The sequence below is a fragment of the Hemitrygon akajei genome, chromosome 2, assembly GCF_048418815.1.
Source record: "Hemitrygon akajei chromosome 2, sHemAka1.3, whole genome shotgun sequence".
In the NCBI taxonomy this organism is placed as follows: domain Eukaryota; kingdom Metazoa; phylum Chordata; class Chondrichthyes; order Myliobatiformes; family Dasyatidae; genus Hemitrygon; species Hemitrygon akajei.
This window is the reverse complement of record NC_133125.1, coordinates 173,465,864-173,480,668: the sequence shown is the minus strand read 5'-3', so window position 1 is coordinate 173,480,668 and position 14,805 is coordinate 173,465,864.

Genomic DNA, 14,805 nt, shown 5'->3' with positions numbered 1-14,805 from the left:
CCTTATCCAGGAATACTAATTCGAGTCCCACCAAGCTGGCTCAGACTTCAGCTCCAGAGACCTGGAAATGATCCCAATCATAGGTGCTGTCCGTGTGTGGAAATGACCCTGTGGGTTCTCTGCCCCCACCACCTCCATGCTCTAGTTTCTTCCCACATCTACAGGCTGGTGGGTTAATTGCTGAAAACTGCCCCCATAGTGAGTGGGTAAGAGGTAGAAAGGATTAGAGGTGGGGTTGACGATGAGGAGCCTGTACAAAATGTTGTAGGAACTCAGCAGGTCATGCAGCATCGATGGAAATGAGTGAACTTACTGCCCATTACACTGCTGGCATTTAGGGCAGCAATGAAGATCCTCAGTCTCTGGCAGTGTTCAGGGCTTCCTTCATCATGTCAGTAGCTCACTTTTCACTACCGTCAGTCATGCAAGTCCCAGGTGTAAACTCAGAAATACCATCGTACTCAGATGTGGAAGGATTCTTCATTGCTGTTTCCGTAACAGTTTTGTTTTACCAGTCAGGATTGTTAGCCTTGAGCTGAACCCCTGAACTTGGAGGGAATGTTTGGCTTCTATCCCTTGACCTGTTTGGCCTGAGCGACCGTATGAGAGCCAAAGCATAAAGCACCTGACTCCGGCCAACCTCTCGGGTTCATTGAGGCATACAAGCCTCCAAACCTCGACAAGGTTGTAGTCTTCTTGGAGAGGAAATGTACGTAATAGATGATAAATGGAAATGGGGTTGATGATGGGTGTGTGAGATGGAGGTAACATGACGGAGCGTCAGTTTGTCCTGCTCTGGGTTTCAGCATCTGGAGTCTCTGTGATGAGATGGAGGGTTAACAGGCAGCAGATGCAGGAGAAAACCACCACCTGCAAACCGTGCACCACTGTGACTTGAAAATAAATTGTTTCTCCATAATTGTCGCTGAGTCTAAATCCTGGAATTTGACCCCTGACAGTGGGATGCCTTCACCAGAAAGACTGTGTCTGCTCACCCCCGCCTTCTCAAGGGACAGTTAGGGATGGGTGGAAAAATGCTGGCCTTGCCGCTTCCATCCAGATTCTGACCATGGATAAAACTGTAGTTTAAAGCTCCGCATCCGGTACCAGCGCAGTGTTATGGCAGGGAAGGAGAGCCTTGAATGAAGCCAGGAGCCACTGCCCTTGTTGGAGGTGATGTGATCTTGCAGTGTTCAGGGATCAAGGTTAAACTCAGAACAGCTGGAAATTCCTGGCAATGAGCCAACAGCTCATAAATTTTGAGTGGATCGCGTTGCTCAGTGCCCTGCAGGTCCAGATAATTGGAAGCGACCCCAGGAGCAGAGAAGCCTTTGGCCTAGTCACCGGTGTGGGAACGAAGGCCCGGTTTCCATAGCAACTGAGCTGAGGGGGGGGGGGGCAGAGGCAGGGTGAAAATGGAAGACAAAATTGCACTGAGTGAAACAATGCAGGAGGTTGTGAGACAGCCAGTGAATTGGGGGATTAAATTGGCATGGGAGTCAGATAAAAAAAAATGAGGCAGCATCTTAGCTATGCTGAAACAAAAGCTTCATCCTCCAAACCCATGGGTCAACACTTGAGGAAGAGAAAGGAGCTTACTGATAGCTGAGAACTGTGGTAGCTTAAGCCATTGTTGGAGAAATGTTTATGCACTGGCTGCACCTTTTAGAACTTTCCTGTCTTTCTCCATCCCAGAGTCACTCTGTAGCATTGGAGGCGTGGGAGAGGAACTATTTCCCATTAGTAACCACAGGAAGCAGGACTACTGTCACAGCCTGAAGCCTTCTCTAGGGTAGTGTGGGTTTACTGTGGGTGCAGGGACTTACCCACAGATTCGGGTACAGTCATTTAGCTCAGGTTAAGCTAATGACAGGTTATCCAAATGGAGATATGAAAGTGGCAAATCCATCTTTGACTCTGATTTTCAAAAATGGTTCCAAACGCAGGCCTTGTCTGGAAATCTCCCTGCCTTTCCCTTGCTCTACCTTTAGGGCCCCATTTAGCATTTTCACTGTGACCTTGCAACCTGACCTTTGAGAGAGTAATGGTCAGAAGGGTAGGGGCTAATTCATTTCTTTTACTTTTAAAGCACAAAGTGCCAGTCTTTGAAAGAATATCTCTTGCACTGTTTTGAAATAATTTTTCTTCAAACCAGGGCTTGGGTCATGTTACTGCCCTACTTTTTAAATAAGTTTTTAAATTTCTAATATTCTTATTAGAGGTCAATTGTTCAGAGAATATGTTCCACTAACTCTGTTGTTACCCGTGTTAGACCCTGTAGGCTTTTGGCTGCTGAGAGTGGACAGGGAGGCAGAGCAGCACAGCTAGTAGAGCCACTACTTCATGGTGCCAGAGACCCAAGTTCAGTCCTGATCCATGCTCCAATCTCCTCCCACAATCAAAAATGTGGGAGTTGGTCATTCTGCATTGTCCGTTGTGTGCAGGTGAATGGGGTATCTAATTTTATTTTTTTGTTGGCACATGTACTGAGATGCAGGGGAAAGCCTTTTGTTCAGTGTATCATCCTGACAGATCATATGCAATTACACTGAGGCATTTAAAGAAAAGGGAATGGAGGTTACAGTGTTGTTGCTATGAGGGAGTTTGTGAGGATGTGGAGAGAATAGAGGAAATGGAATTAATGAACAGTAATGTAAATGGGTGGTTGATGGTCAGCATGGAACCAGTGGGCCGAAGGGCCTGTTTTCAAGCTGGATGACTTTCATGGTATGAAAAAGACGAAACCAGTTATGAATTCTTCTGGACGGACAGACTTCTTTCCGAGCACCAAGCCCTCACTAAACCATTCACATAAGGCAGTCATTGTAGAACAAGCCCCACCCCTGAGGTGTACTGACACCCCTGGGTGGAGGCTCAATGGCCAGTTGGGACTTGAGGCTTGACTCGGGTGGGTACATAACATCACAGCAGTGTGTGCTTGCAGTTCTGTTCCCGTTAGGATAAGGATAAAGTAGTGTTTGGAGGTGGTTCATCTGGCCAGTCCCACCAGGACACCACCTCGTCATCGGTGCCAGTTGGGATATGAAGGAGAACCCGAGGATGTTAGAAGCAGGAGCAGGCCACTCAGCCTCTCAACCCTGGTCCTCTGTGCAAGAATAATCATGGTTGATGTGCTCTAGGCCTTAACTCCTCCTTTGTGTCGATCGTTAGGAAGATCCTGCACTTATGAGAGGTCTGTGGTCACCTCAGCCTGGCGAGTAACCCTTGGGCCTGGCAATCAACCTCGGGCTGGTGGAGAGGCTTCATCCCTGAAGTTTAGGCCTTAACCAGGAATCCAAGGCCTGACCAGGCCTCCCTACTGGTCTTCTGATGTCCAGAAGGGTCCCAGACCCCCTTCACTGTTTCAAAATGCTCTTGACGATCAGAGACAGTCAACATACTCCTGTCATCTGACATGTCCCCCGTCTCCAGCTGCATTGTGCTGTGTTTGACTGCAGTCCTCGCAAAAGATAGAACGTAGAACAGATTTAGAATCAAGATTCCTTCTCACTGTCTTGTATAATATTGTTTTGCAGCAGTACAGAGAAAGATATAAAATTACAATAAAGTTATAAAAAGTAATTAGTGAAAAAGTAGAATAAGAGAGTGTTCATGGACTGATCTGAAGTCTGCAAAGAACACAGTGCCGAATTAAACTAAACCTGTTCTGCCTGAACATGGTCCATCCCTCCATTCCCTGCACATTAATGTGTTTGTCCAACAGCCTCATTAATGCCCCTTCCACCACCCCGGCAGCCCATTCCAGTCAACACCACTCTGTCATAGGCCATGCTCTGACACCCCTGATTGGTCTTGGCAAATTTTTGCCATTACCACCTTCTGGGCCGGGTCTTTACAAGACGGGTGACCCCAGCTGTTAGCAATATTCTAAAGAGATTGTCTGCATGGCATCAGTGGTTGCATAACTGGGACTTGTGACGTGCACCAGCAACTCAGTCATCCGCCACCTGCTCCAACAGCTTCATGTTTTCCTGATTGGGGTGCGAAACAGGTGCCACACCTTGCCCAGAGTGACCTGCAGGCGAGCAGAGGGAAGGACCACATCATACCTCTCTTGGTAGAAACTTACCTCCACCCCACCACCCTATGCCTTTTATAATCTAATAAAATTTTATCCAGCCAGACCTCTGTCGCTCCAGAGAAAACAGCTCCAGTTTGTCCAAACTCTCTTTATACTCTCTAATCCAGGCAGCTTCCTGGTGAACCCATTCTGCACTTTTCCCAAAGATCCCACACCCTTCGTGTAGTGGGACAACCAGAATTGCTTCCGATAGACCTCAGGCCTAGTGAGTGGGTATCTAGCAGTGTTCTCTCCCACAAAGTCCGTTCCTGTTGCTCATATATGACTGTCCCTTATGCTGGCATTTCTGATTGGTGGATATTGTTATATTAGTGGGTGGTCTCACTTTAAAACAGCAAGTACATATCGTGAGATTCTGCAGATGCTGGAAATCTTAAGCAACTCACACAAAATGCTGGAGGAACCTAGCAAGCCAGGCAGCATCTATGAAGGAAAGCAAACAGTCAATGTTTCGGCCTGAGACCCTTTATCGGGACCACATCTTGACCCGAAACATTAAGTTTCTTCCCCTTCATAGATGTTGCCTGTCTTGCTGAGCAATGCTTTGGTTTTGATTTTGTTTTAAATGTTTTAGTTAGTCATCTTTCTGGATCTGCTGTTCCCTAACAAGGCTAGCACTTATTGCCCCTCCCTACTTCATCCTGAGACGCTGAGGATGTATCAGTGTAGCCTCACTGCTTTTCTGGCCGTTCCAGAAGCCTGGTCCATGACTGCCTTCTGTCTCTCCTTCCCTCTTTGCTGAGGAGATATAGGACATTGCCCACATTTCACCTCCCTCTTGGTGCTCCCATGGGCGTGAACAATATTTCACAGGAAAGTCTGCGGTGTTTCGGCCCTGTTAAAGCACGAGGGATGGCGCTGGAAGCTGCAGAGGGTATACACTGCACCACAGATGTCAAGACCGCCGACACATCTTCTCTTTTGTTGTTGACACATTTTAGGACAGTCTCTTCCCTGAACTCACTGGCTTCCCTTGTCCTCTTACCACAGTAAGTACAGATGAGAAATATTCATTAAAGGCTGCTTGTATCTTGCGTGGCTCCACACACAGACAGCCACATTGATCATGGAAACCAATCAACCCCCCCAAAGACTCTGTCTACGCATCTCACTACATCAGTAAAGCAACCAGCACAATCAAAGACACCACCCACCCGGACATTCTCCTCCTCCCTCCCATTGGGAAGAAAATACAAAACCCTAAAACCACACACTACCTGGCTCACTCTACCTCGTTATGACCTTGCATCTTATTGTCTACCTACACTGCACTGTCTCTGCAACTGTAACACTTTATTCTGCATTTGTTATTGTCCCATCTCAATGCATTATGTAATGATGGACGGTATGCAATACAAGTCGTTCCTTGTGCCTTGGTGCAAGTGACAATAATAAGCTAAATCCAATTCTAATCCTTGAGGGGTAATTCGAGGGCATAGGTTTAAAAGCAAGAAGGTGAGATTTAAAAGGGCACCTGAGGGGCAACTTCTTCACACAGGAGGTAGTGGGGTATTGGAATTAATTGCCAGAGGAAGTGAGCAATTGCAATATTTCTAAGACAGTGGGATAAATACAGAGGTAGGGATGCCTGACGTTTATGGGGCAAACACGGGCGAATGAGACTAAATTAAACAGCACCTTGAATGGCAAGGACGGGTTTAGTCAAAGGACCAGTTTCTGATGCCACTATGACCATCTGATTGCCTGAACACACTTGGCTCCCCTCTAGCCCAATGCCTGTGGATCAGTCAGGAGATCCCACAAGCAGCAACTAACAAGGGAAGGAAACAAGTCATTCTCAATCCTGAGGAAATGCCGGGTAAGGAAAGTTCCTATAAATGTACTGTGTTAACACAGTCGCCACATCCCAGCACCCCTCCCCCTACCCTCACTCCATCATCCCCATCTATCATGTCCCAGAAAAGAGCTGAACATGACAATGAACTTCACAACTGTGTTGTGAGGAGCAGAGTCCCTTTTTACAGATCCCAGGGTTGCCATTACATTTATGAGCAGTAAATATTTCCCAGTCAAAGAGAGTAAAGCGGCTGTCTGCTGAAGTCATTAATATGTCATTGGACATGCCTGGCCTCCTTTCTGTTTATTGGGAATCTCTTCAAAAGGACAGCGTAGGGCTCTATATAAAAGAGTTCACATAAATCTCACTTTTACATTCTTCCCGTGGTCTGGGAGCGGAGGCCCAGATGGAGAGGAGGTGGCGAAGGTTCACGCTCAGAACCCAGCGAGAGTCAGAGGTCATTCCCGCTCGACACGGGAGCAAAAATACTGCAGCCGCTGAAGGTCTGAGATAAAGACTGAGACCTGGAGAAGGCAAAGGGGGGAAATGCGGGTGGTTTGCCCTATGAGGAGAGGTTTGGTCTGTGTCCGGAGTCAAAGAACAAATCAACTAGTCACAGGCAAGAAAACCAGTCAACTAATGGGTCACAAGATGTGCCTGCTCTACCCAAACACCACTTTGGCAAGTTCACTGGGTCACCCTCACTACCCAACCACCGTCTGCCTAAACAGGGCTTCAGTGGTATTTTTGGAGTGCAACACTGACAGGGGCGCCACACTGTGGCAGTGCCATGCTGGCAAGTCTGGCATTGTGGGAGTGCCACACTGTGGTGGTGACTCACTGCAAGTGGCACACTGTGGGAGTGCCACGCTGTCAACGATGCCAAAGAATTGGGGTGCCTCACCATGGAGTGTGCTAAGCTATGCCCCAGGCCTTCCTATGAGTGGACTCTCCTGTCTGAAGCATCCCTCAAGAAGTAGGGACCTCAGAGGCGGCCTAGGCAGTGTTTAGCCATCGACATTCCAAACAGGTGCCTGTCGCCAGTCTGCTGACTGATGTTCCCCCACCCCCTGTCCTGCTGCAGGATCCTTGCATCTCCTTCAGAATACCCAGTGGTGGTTCAGCAAGCGCTTGGTGGGAAGGAGCTCTGCATCTGCTGACTGCTCAGAGCCCTTCTGCCCCACACTGGGGAGCACCATTTGTGGGATGGATTGAACCCTCGACTCCGAGGTGTGAGCCCCACAGCCAGAACTGTGGGACAGGTTTGCCCAAGGCCCTGTGGAGATGACGGAGGCCCTGACTTCCTGCTGTGACTGGGTGGAGACTGGGAATGAAACAAACCTCCGCACCAGGCAGGAACCAATGACCAGGCACGATGACTAAACTTTAGCACGGAAGTTAATTCCCCTGCTTCAGGAAGACCAAGGTTGCCATCTCCTGGTTGCAATACTCCTTAGCCACGGGGCGTATGTCAAAAACACAAGTGGTAGGTCCCCTGCCGATGGAGAATAGAATAAACACACCATTTTATATCTGCACCATCCATATTGCAATAGTCCAACACGGTCTTCATCCCAAGCCTACAAGGAGGCTGTTTGGCCCACTGAGTCTATGCAATCACATTCCACACATTTGTCCTGTATACTTGCCCCACATTTCCAGATCCCCATGCCCCCCCCCCCCCAAGACTCTTCAGCTGATGGGAGCAGTTTAGTGTACTGCTAATTTAGTGAGCTGCACATCATTTTGGGAGGAGACCGGAGCACCAGGGAAGGGAGATGGAAACCCGCACAGTCACGGAAAGAACTCTGCATAGAAGACAACAGAGATCAGGATTGAATCTGGTTTCCCAGGTCCCAGTAGCAGTAGCACTGACTGATCTAACACACAAAATGCTGGAGGAATTCAGCAGGCTAGGCAACATCTATGGAAAAGAACATACAGTTGATGTTTCAGACCAAGACATTTTCCATGTAAAAAATCAACCTTTCAAATGGTCTTATGCTCTAAATCTCCTTTAAACTTTCCCCCTCTCACTTTGAACTTATGCCCTCTAGCACACATATTGAAATTGGAGTTGGTTTTGGTTTATTAACTATAAAAGCTATATGAAGGAAAAAGATTAAATACAAGGGTAAACTAGCCAGTAATATAAAGCAAGATACTAAAAGTTTTTCAGTTATATGAAGAGTAAAAGGGAGCTGAGAGTTGATATTGGACCACTGGAAATGATGTTGGTGAGGTAGTTGAGAGACAAAGAAATGGCAGATGAACTTAATGGGTACTTTGTATCCGTCTTCACTGTGGAGTATGTGAAGAGCAAGAGGATAAGACGTGAGAGAATAGAACCAATCAAGTGTGACAGTGGAAAAGTGTTTATGGAACCAGAGGAGATAGCAGAGGTATTTAATGAATACTTTGCTTCAGTATTCACTACGGAAAAGGATCTTGGCGATTGTAGAGATGACTTGCAGCGGACTGAAAAGCTTGAGCATGCAGATATTAAGGAAGAGGATGTGATGGAGCTTTTGGACAACATCAAGTTGGATAAGTCACCGGGACCGGATGGGATGTACCCCAGGCTACTGTGGAAAGCAAGGGAGGAGATTGCTGAGCCTCTGGCAATGATCTTTGCATCATCAATCAGGACGGGAGAGGTTCTGGAGGATTGGAGGGTTGTGGATGTAGTTCCCTTATTGAAGAAAGGGAGTAGGGATAGCCCAGGAAATTATAGGCCAGCGAGTCTTACTTCAGTAGTTGGTAAGTTAATAACTTTGAAGTAGGTACAGAGGAGGTGTCAGGAGTAAGTTTTTTACACAGAGCGCGGTGAGTGCGTGGAATGGGCTGCCGGTGGTGGTGGTGGAGGCGGAAACGATAGGGTCTTTTAAAAGACTCCTGGATGGCTACATGGAGCTTAGAAAAACAGAGGGCTATGGGTAAAACCTAGGTAGTTCTGAGGTAGGGACATGTTTGACACAGCATTGTGGGCTGAAGGGCCTGTATTGTGCTGTAGGGTTTCTATGCTTCTACTCACAAACACTCACACCCACAGAAACAAAAAGAAACAAGTGCACAGAGAGCTACGCAGTCTGTCATTGGTGGCAATGGAGACATGTCACCTCACACATCACAGCTCTAGGAAGGTGAGCTTAATCCTGACCCTGGGTGCTGTCTGTGTGGAGTTTGCATGCCCTCCGTATAAGCACGTGTATTTGATGGGAATGCAAGAAGGAAGGGGATACCGGTAAATAATTAGAGGAATGGGATTGTTCTTATAGTCAACATGGACTCAATGAGTCAAGCGGCCCTCTGTGTTTTAATTAATATAACAGTCATATACGTATATAGAAAGAAACACACACACACAAGAAAAATCCTGGTCCCTATTCCTTCAAGCTGGCCCTCTCAAGATCAGGAATGCCATTGTCACAGCCCACATGTACATGGAGTCGAGAGGCCAGGTTCAAACTGGTTGCGAGGTCTCGAGGGATTTTGTGAGTGAGGTGGAATGTCTGACTGGTGCAAATCCATGAATAGAATGTCCAAGTAGTGAGGTTCTGAGGTCTGGTTGGTGAGGTTCTACGATTGGAATGTCAGGGCAGTAGGGTTCAGAGGACAGAATGTCGGAGTGGTGAGATTCTAAGTTGGGATGTCCATTGGGTGAGGTTTGAGGGATGTGTTGATCTGGGAAATGAAGTGAGGTGAACCTTTGACATGCAGCACACCCCAGACCCCAGCTTTTCAGTCATCAATGTAGTCAGTCTTTCACTGTGTAATAAACACTCAAAATAAATTTTTAAAATATAAAGTTACTTAAACCTTTCAAAAAATAATTTTTAAATCAACTAGAAACACTTTAAAGCATAATTAACAAATTTTAAAAATCAAAGCAAGCAGAAAGAATTTTTAAAGAAGTAATGCTTTATTGTTCAATTGCTCTGCTGCTCTCATGCTTCAGAGCCGTGTGGTTCCTTTCCTGTTTACCCCGTGTACCTCGGACTTAAGATACGACACTGAGTCATGTCATCTGCAGAAATTCTCTGATGACTCAGCAATAGTTGGGTGTATAAAGGGGGGATGGGAGGACGAATACAGGGCCCTGGTGGAGGACTTTGTCAAATGGAGCAAGCTGAATCATTTGCAGCTGAATATCAGTAAGACAAAAGAGATGGTGACAGACTTTAGGAAGATGATAAGCCTGCACGGCTCCCTGTTACTAGGGTTAGGAGGTGGATTAAGAACCACAAGTACTTGGGGGTGCACCTGGATGACAGACTTGAGTGGAGCACCAACACAGAGGCTGTGTACAAGAAGGACCAGAGACGCCTCTAATTCCTGAGGAGACTGAGGTCCTTTGGAGTACGTAGGCCTCCCCTTCACATGTTCTGCCAGTTTGTTGTCGCCAGTACAATCTTCTGTGTGCTGGGGCAACAATGTCAACACGGGTGATGCCAACAGGCTCAATAAACTGATTAGAAAGGCTGGCTCTGTTATAGGAGTCAAACTGGACACACTGGAGGCTGTGGTAGACAATGAATCCCATGGAAAATCCTGGCAATTCTGAACAATGTTTCTCATCCTTGGCTGAGCAGAGGAACAATTTTAGCCATAGACTAAGACAACTGTGCGCTATATGAGGTCATTCTTACCCTCGGACATTAGGCTCTATAATGAATCACCCTATAGCTGGGGGAGTGGTGACCCCCCCCCCCCCCCCGTTAGAATGTTTGAGGTAACTGTTTTTTACTCTTTCTTACTTCTCTTGTAATATTTGTATATTTGTGCACTTGTAATGCTATCGTGACACTATAATTTCCTTTAGAATCAATAAAGTATCTCCCTATCCATGCAATCCATCACCGGGGTCAGCAATACTTTCAAAAATACAGAATTGAACATACAGCTGAATCCTCCTGATTAGACTTACCCCAAAAAGCTGCTAATCTACCCCTGGATTCCATGAAATCTAGTGTCATTGATCAATTGTTGCCTGGGAGTGGGGGTGGGGGTGGGAAGGCAAGTATATGGAGTGGTGAAGTTGTCATGGGATGCTACTTAGAACATAAGACCAGATGAAATAGGAGCAGGAGTCGGCCATCTGGCCTGTTGAACCTGCTCCGCCATTCAATAAGATGATGGCTGATCTGACCATGGACTCATCTCCACCTTCCTGCCTTTTCCCCATTGCTGTTTAGGGGAACACGGCAACTGGAGCTGGCAGCTCAAGCACTGCATCCTCAGGGGCGTCTGTTCCTAAATACACACTGCAACTGAGCTGTATGTAATTGACTAACCAATCCTCAAATGACCAGCTATGTCATTATTATGAACAAAAGGAATAGGAGAAGGAAGACGGTTGGCTTATCATGTCTGCTGCACAACAGATTGTGACAGCTTGTTCACCTTAGCTTCACTTCCCTGCACTATTCCCACCTTCCTTCATTCTCTTAAAATGGCAAAAACGTAACGACCTGGTTCTGGAATATATTCAGCCACTGTATTTCAATACCCTCTGGGATAGAAAGTTCCTTCTCTTCTCCATCCAGAATGTTCAACACCTTATCTTGACACTGTGACCTCAGGCTCACTCTGGCAGGAGTATCAAAATGCAATTCGAACCTATCAAACGTCAGAAGAAAGTTGTGGAGCACCATCATTCCAGGTGCATCCTTCCCCAGGTTAGAGAGACTAGACCATCATTCCAGGTGCAGCCTTCCCCAGGTTAGAGAGACTAGACCATCATTCCAGATGCGGCCTTCCCCAGGTTAGAGAGACTAGACCATCATTCCAGGTGCGTCCTTCCCCAGGTTAGAGAGACTAGACCATCATTCCAGGTGCGTCCTTCCCCAGGTTAGAGAGACTAGACCATCATTCCAGGTGTGTCCTTCCCCAGGTTAGAGAGACTAGACCACATTCTGTCACACCAGGACCCAGTTCAGTTGCAATACCCTCTCAAAGGGCAGCACACTAGTGTAGTGGCTAGCATAGTTCTGTACAGTGCCAGCTGTAAGACCAGGGCTCGAGTTCCACTCTCTGTATAGAGTTTGTATGTTCTCCCCGTGGATCTCCTCGGGATGTTCCGGTTTCCTCCCTGTTAGGGCTGGTGAGTTGCGGGTATGCAATAGATAGGTGAGTTGTTGGTGACGGAGAAGTGTCAAAACTTGTGTGTTCCTTAGTATAATCCTTGCTGATTGATTCGATGCAAATGACGCATCTCACTCTACGTGAGACAAATAAAGCTAATATTTAAAGTCCTCCCCATTTTTCTTGCCTGTGAATATGCAGAGGAGAACCAGGTCCCTCCGAAAAGCAATCTCTTCCAATTTCTTGCCATTTAAGTAATGTTCTCTTTCCCTTTTTTTTCCACTGAAGTGGATGACCTCACATTTTCCATGCTATGTTCCATCTTTGGTGTTATGGTCTTATTCCAGTTCCTCATCTCTTCACTCAAGCTGTCTACAACTGCCTGAAGCCCAGATGTATCCTTCTTACAGCCTATGTTGTTTCACCAGCAAGCTCAGATATACTACACTTGGTCCCCAAATGTAAATAGTTGAAATGATCATGTACAGCAGGGGTTCCAGCATCAAACCTTGCAATGCACTACCAAACCAAAGATACCCCATTTATTCTGACCCTCTGTTTTCCGCTTATTATCCAGTGCTCTATTCATCTCAGTATATTTCCCCTAATATCACATGCTTTAATTTTATTCAACAATCTGTGATATGACAGCTTATTGAAGTCCTCCTGGAAGTACCATATCTTTGTAATATATATGTGTGACTAAACACATTGATGAAGGTTGTGACTAAACACGTTGATGAAGGTAGAGCAGTAGATGTAGCAAGACATTTGATAAAGTACCCCATGCAAGGCTTATTGAGAAAGTAAGGAGGCATGGGATCCAAGGGGACCTTTCTTTGTGGATCCAGAACTGGCTTGCCCACAGAAGGCAAAGAGTGATTGTAGATGGGTCATACTCTGCATGGAGGTCTGTGACCAGTGGTGTGCCTCAGGGATCTGTTCTGGGACCACTTCTCTTCTTGATTTTTATAAATGACCTGAATGAGGAAGTGGAGGGTTGGGTTAGTAAATTTGCTGATGACACAAAGGTTGGGGGTGTTGTGGATAGTGTGGAGGGCTTTCAGAGGTTATAATGGGACATTGATAGGATGCAAAACTGAGCTGAGAAGTGGCAGATGGAGTTCAACCCAGATAAGTGTGAGGTGGTTCATTTTGGTAGGTCAAATATGATGGCAGACTATAGTATTTATGGTAAGACTCTTGGAAGTGTGGAGGATCAGAGGGATCTTGGGGTCCGAGTCCTTAGAACATTAAAAGCTGCTGTGCAGGTTGTCTCTGTGGTTAAGAAGACATACGGTTCATTGGCCTTCATCAACTGTGGGATTGAGTTTGAGAGCCAAGAGGTAATGTTGTAGCTACACAGGACCCTGTTCAGACCCCACTTGGAGTACTGTGCTCAGTTCTGGTCGCCTCACTACAGGAAGGATGTGGAAACCATAGAAAGGGTACAGAGGAGATTTACAAGGATGTAGCCTGTATTGGGGAGCATGTCTTATGAGAATAGATTGAGTGAACTCGGCCTTTTCTCCTTGGAGCAGTGGAGGATGAGAGGTGACCTGATAGAGGTGTATAAGACGATGAGAGGCATTGATCATGTGGATAGTCAGAGGCTTTTTCCCAGGGCTGAAATGGCTATCACGGGAGGTCACAGTTTTAAGGTACTTGGAAGTAGGTACAGAGGAGATGTCAGGGTTAAGTTTTTTTTACGTAGAGACTGGTGAGTGCGTGGAATAGGCTGCCAGTAATGGTGGTGGAGGTGGATACGAAAGGGTCTTTTAAGAGACTCCTGGATAGGTATATGGAGCTTAGGAAAATAGAGAGCTATGGGTAACCCTAGGTAATTTCTAAAGTAAGTACATGTTCGGCTCAGCATTGTGGGCCGAAGGGCCTGTATTGTGCTGTAGGTTTTCTATGTTTCTGTTCTCCTGATGACATCCTCAAAACACACCATTAGGATTGTCAAGAAGGAGGAAACGCTAGTAGAGATTTAGGGCTCTAACAGAGGGATCAAACCAGAAAGAGGGCTAGCTAGAATCTTCGATAAGAAAACTGGTAATGTGTAATAGAGAATCAGCAGTTAGTTGAGGAGATTAGAGAGCAGAATTTCATCCCTGATATTCTGTTACTTGGGATGGAATTCTTAGCGTCTTCATGTTTGAACCATTCCATCTCATTTGTTGGATACTCCATCCTTAGAATCTCCCGACATGAATATTCCATCCTTAAAATCAGAATCAGAACCAGGCTAAATATCACCGGCATATGTTGTGAAATTTGTTAATGTTGTGGTAGCAGTACAATGCAATATGTTATAATATAGAGAAAAAATTATCATAAATTACAATATATGTGTATATATATATATATAGACTAGTTAAGTTAATACAAAAATTTGAAATAAAAAGAAGTGAGGTAGTGTTCATGGTTTCAATGTCCATTCAGAAAACTGATGACAGAGGGGAAGAAGCTGGTCCCGATTCAGAGAGTATGGGGCTTCTGGCTCCTGCACTTCCTTCCTGATGGTAACAATGCAAAGAGGGCATGTCCTGGGCGGTGGGGGACCATAATGATTGGCACTGCCTTTCTGAGGCACTGCTCCTTGAAGATGTCCTGGATACTACAGAGGCTCGTGCCCATGATGGAGCTGACCTGTTTTACAACTCCTTGCAGCTTACTCTGATCCTGTGCAGTAACCCCCACCACAACCCCCCCCCCCTATACCAGATGAAAATGCAGCCAGTTAGAATGCTCTCCATGGTACGTCTGTAGAACCTTGCTACCCAGACATTTGATCCTTAGAGTCTTACTGTGCCCATAG